This window comes from Pistacia vera, unplaced genomic scaffold (genome assembly GCF_008641045.1).
Source record: "Pistacia vera cultivar Batoury unplaced genomic scaffold, PisVer_v2 Contig570, whole genome shotgun sequence".
In the NCBI taxonomy this organism is placed as follows: domain Eukaryota; kingdom Viridiplantae; phylum Streptophyta; class Magnoliopsida; order Sapindales; family Anacardiaceae; genus Pistacia; species Pistacia vera.
The window spans coordinates 1815041-1820123 of NW_022196413.1; the positions used below are offsets into that span (position 1 = coordinate 1815041).

A 5083-nucleotide genomic window follows, 5' to 3' on the forward strand; every position below is an offset into this window, starting at 1 on the left:
TTCTCCAAACTTCTTCCACTCCTCAAGGTGCTTCTCCGTATCGCTTGGTAAAGCTCCTTGAACTCTTCCCACTAATATGTTATGGATTTGCCCCATTTGAGTCTCAAGCTTTCTAATAGAGGCTGATTGATTTTGGACAAGGATTTCAGTCTTCTCAAACCTCTTGCTTGTCTCTTCAATGAACATGGCAAGCACATTTTCCAAGTTAGATTTTAGCTCTTGAGTTTGAGAAACATGAAGTTGTTTATGCTCGTTGTTGTTGCTCCACGAGAAGTTCGAGTGTTTCCTCCATGCCGGATTGTATGTGTTGGAATATGGATTCCCTTGCCCCTTTTGGAAATTATTGAAGTAATTAGCTTGTTCAAGCTGAGCAAATGGATTCCCTTCTTGACAATCCTTGGATAAATGATTTCCTGCATAGAGTTCACATGTTAGAGAAGAAGATTCAATTGCATTTATCTTTAAAACATTACCTAATTGCTTCTGGATGTTTGAAAGTTAAGTAGCCAATGCGGTGTAACGGTCAACTTCGTGCACTCCCATTGATTTTCTTGTTGAAGTTCTCTTCGAAGTCCTCATATAGTTATTGTTTGCCATCACTTCAATCAGATTGTGTGCTTCATCTGGTGTTTTATTGTTCAAGGCTCCTCTATTTGCAGCATCTATCATGCTTTGAATAGTTGGCAGCAACCCTTGGTAGAACATTTGCACTTGCAACCAAATTGGTAAACCATAGTGAGGACACCTCCGTAAGAGATCCTTATACCTTTCCCATGCTTCATACAATGACTCCAAGTCTTGTTGGTAGAAATCGGTAATCTCACTCCTCAGCTTGGCAGACTTGGTAGGTGGAAAATATTTAGTAAGGAGCGTTTGAGCTAACTCGTTCCATATCGTGATGCTCCCAGATGGCAGAGAAATCAACCAAGCCTTAGCTTTATCTCGAAGAGAGAATGGGAAATGCCTCAGCCTAATTGCATCATCAAATACTCCATTATGCCTGAATGTGTCGCATAACTCTAGAAAATTGGCGATATGCAAGTTGGGATCATCATTAGGTAACCCAACGAGTTGGACCGACTGCTAAATTATTTGAATAATTGCTGGCTTGATCTCAAAATTATTCGCTTGAACTGGTGGTCTCCTAATGCTAGAATAGCACCCATCAACAGTAGGACTAAAGTAGTCATTCAATGCTCTTCGAACCACTTCTGCTCCACCAATTGCATTGCCTCCTATGATATCCTCATTCTCATTCTCTTGATTTTCCACATTGGGATTTATAATTCCCATGTTAGCCATTGATTTTTCTAAGTTAGCTTGCCTCTTTTCTTTCCTCAACTGTTTAGCCGTTCTCTCGATCTTAGAATCTAAAGGATTAAGATCACCACCACCTTTTGAACGTAAGCTCTCCAAGTTCTAACTAAAAGAAACAAACACAACAAAATAAAATAAAAATTAATTTTTAAAAACAAAAATAAAACAAATCAAATTAATAAATAAATAATTCGTAATGATATTGGTAAAAAAAATAGTTCCCCAGCAATGGCGCCAAAAACTTGACAGGCTATTTGCAAGTGTACAAAATCATGCAAGTAGTAAAGTTCAAGTAAACGAGTGTCGAATCCCAAGAGAACTACCTACCAAGTACCAAACTAGTCTATTTTATTGCTATTTGATGAAACAGAATGTTAAAAATGAATTAGCGAAAAATAAAACAAACTAAAAAGTAACAAAAGCAGAATTTTATTAATACTTTGGTAAAAAGATCAATATGACTAAACCTAGGGCATCAATTTCAAACCAATTCAATCCTATGCATTGACAATTATTGCTAACCTAATTAAACTTATTCTAAAGGCCAAACTCCCTAATATTCCACTAACTTTCTCTCGAACAATTAGCGCATTAACCCTTAAGCAACAACCCAAAATATCTCTAAGTTGAATTTAGAAGCTAAGAGATCATTAAGTTCTATGGAATTTACCAGAGCTTCACAGATCGCGGTAACCTATCTCTAATGTTCGCTCAATCTATGGTTTTATTACCTTAGACTAATCAGGTTTCATTTCTCGATCTCAACCCAACCCATGATATCATTCAACTCTTTGATCCATAAGAATTGAAAGCATTACACACAATAATAAAACTTAGAATTAATGCTCCATTAAAAATCAAGAACACATATTCATAAATTGGGCTACATCTTTAGCACTAGAAAAGGGATTTAGTTCATAATTGCAGTAATAAAAACAATCATTGTATTCAACAACATGAGTTCAAGAAAGAAAATTAGGATTGAGGCCTAGATCAAAAAGGAAAATGTGAGGCAAAAAGGAGGGGTGCAACACGAGGACTTTCCAAGAGGTCACCCATCCTAGTACTGCTCTCGCCCAAGCACGCTTAACTACGGAGTTCTGATAAGATCTGATGCATTAGTGCTGGTATGGTCGCACCCATCTGGTATTGCACAATCTATTTATTTAAGCACACTTCCTAAGTCGTTAACGCTCTCGCTCACAACATCGATTTTGTCGTATCGATTTTGGCTTCTCCGACTTCGTCGCAAGTTGGTAAATAGCGAAACGGCTGAACCCAAAAGGAAAATGTGAAGCAAAAAAGAGGGGTGCAATATGAGGACTTCCTAGGAGGTCACCCATTGTAGTGAAGGGAAAATTTCGGAAGGTGACAACATTACGACCAGGCATCTAATTGGAGCAAATTTTTTTTTCCAAAACTGCATGGACTGAGGCCTAGATCGAAAAGGAAAATGCGAGGCAAATAGGAGGGGTGCAACATGAGGACTTCCCAGGAGGTCACCCATCCTAGTACCGCTCTCGCCCAAGCATGCCTAACTTCGGAGTTCTGATGGGATCCGGTGCATTAGTGCTGGTATGGTCACACCCGTCTGGTATTGCACAATCTATTTATTTAAGCACACTTCCTAAGTCGTTAACGCTCTCGCTCACAGCACCGATTTTGCCGTATCGATTTCGGCTTCTCCAATTCCATCGCAAGTCAGTAAACAGCGAAACGACTAAGCACAGAAGGAAAATGTGAGGCAAAAAAGAGGGGTGCAATATGAGGACTTCCCAGGAGGTCACCTATCGTAGTGGAGGGGAAATTTCGGAAGGCAATAACATTGCAACCGGGCATCCGATTGGAGCGAATTTTTTTTTTTTGAAACTGCACGGATTGAAGCCTAGATCGAAAAGGAAAATGCGAGGCAAAAAGGAGGGGTGCAACACGAGGACTTCCCCAGGAGGTCACCCATCTTAGTACTGCTCTCGCCTAAGCACACTTAATTTCAAACTTCTGATGGGATCCGATGCATTAGTGCTGGTATGGTTGCACCTGTCTAGTATTGCACAATTTATTTATATAAGCACACTTCCTAACTTCAGAGTTCTGATGAGATATGGTGCATTAGAGCTTTACTACTTGCATGATTTCATACACTTGCGATTCTGATCTCCAAAATAGTAGCTGTCATTTCTCCTTCTCTAATCCCCCTAAAAACTAATTAAAGACCCTTATTTATAGTTCTAGGGTTTGGAGGTTGATTAGGAAATAATTAAATTCCTTAAACCATTCAGATTCGGACTAGGAGAATACGATAACCCAAACATGCCTGTGATCCATAGTTGCGGCGATCAAAAATGGTCGCTGTGGTGATCATTCTTTCTGTCCCACAAGTCTGGAATATTCAGAATTTGGCAAAGTCATACACATGAACTTTGTATCTCTCTGAATAATCTTTCCAACGCCACAAGAATCATCGAATTCCGATTTCTACAGCTCAATTTATGATTGAAACATCGAAGCATGCTCATCTTGAAGGATTTTCAGGTTTTACGTTGTATCTTCAACACGTCACAACTTTCTCGTTTCAACTCCGATTCTTACACCGTTTGTTCCTACTCATCACGAATTCCATCGATATCATTCTTTTTCCTTCAAATGTCAGTTTTAACCTGAAAATACTCAAAATATACCCGTGATCCTGTAAAAGGTATTTATGAAATAATTAACTCAAATTTCACAAATTAAATACATTTTTCCACAAATAATCCAATTGAATCACTAACAAAATATATATTTTCAAGCTCTTATCAATGATGAACATGTGGCCTGATAATTATGATGGAGTTAAAGCCCTAGGATTCTTTGTATATAGTTAGATTTAGATTTACGTTAATGTCGATTTTATCTTTTCTTTTTTTCAAATCTTGTTGTTTTCACAAGGCTTAGTTACAAGGATCGCAAGAGCATCTCCGGTCTCTATGGGATCGACCCTTACTCGTGCACTATGCTGCGATTGTGACTTGTGCACTTGCGAAGGATTAAACCTTGTATGTTTTTCAATATATAGCAAGGAATTGGTTTTCTAGTATGTATAAATTCAAATATAAAGATTATGAAATATTAATTAACATCTCATTCACATCCAAACCAGGCAACATCCAAACTGCAAGAATTCCGATCTCCAAAATAATAGTCATCCTTTTTCTTTCTCTAATCCCCCTAAAAACTAATTAAGGACCCTTATTTATAGTGCTAGGGTTTGGAGGTTAATTAGGAAATAATTAAATTCCTTAAACCATTCAGATTTGGACTAGGAGAATACGATAACCCAAACAAGCCCGTGATCCATTGCTACAGCTGTCAGAAACGATCGCTACGGCGATCATTTTTTTTGTCCCACGAGTCTGGAATATTCAAAATTTGGCAAAGTCATCCACATGAACTTTGTATCTCTCTGATTAGTCTTTCAAACGCTACAAGAATCATCGAATTCCGATTTCTACAGCTTTAGTTATGATCGAAATATCGAAGCATGCTCATCTTGAAGGATTTCTAGGTTTTACGTCGTATCTTCAACGCGCCACAACTTTCTCGTTTCAACTCCGATTCTTTCATCGTTTGTTCCTACTCATCATGAATTCCATCAACACCATTCTTTTTCCTTCAAATATTGGTTTTAACATGAAAATACTCAAAATACACCCATGATCCCGTAAAAGGTATTTATGAAATAATTAATGCAAATTTCACAAATTAAACACATTTTTCCACAAATAAT

General features: G+C 37.9%; 3 non-coding genes and 1 pseudogene across 3 annotated transcripts; 1 reads left to right on the forward strand and 3 right to left on the reverse strand.

Moving 5' to 3' along the window:
• Positions 1-727: 727 nt before the first annotated feature.
• Positions 728-834, forward strand: LOC116109079. Its single transcript, XR_004124716.1, has one exon. It is a non-coding gene; the product is annotated as a small nucleolar RNA R71 (small nucleolar RNA).
• Positions 835-2339: 1505 nt separating this feature from the next.
• LOC116109083 lies at positions 2340-2458 on the reverse strand. The gene has a single exon (XR_004124720.1). It is a non-coding gene; the product is annotated as a 5S ribosomal RNA (ribosomal RNA).
• Positions 2459-2787: 329 nt separating this feature from the next.
• On the reverse strand, positions 2788-2906 carry LOC116109078. The gene has a single exon (XR_004124715.1). It is a non-coding gene; the product is annotated as a 5S ribosomal RNA (ribosomal RNA).
• Positions 2907-3236: 330 nt separating this feature from the next.
• Positions 3237-3356, reverse strand: LOC116109084 (annotated as a pseudogene).
• Between the last annotated feature and the right edge of the window lie 1727 nt (positions 3357-5083).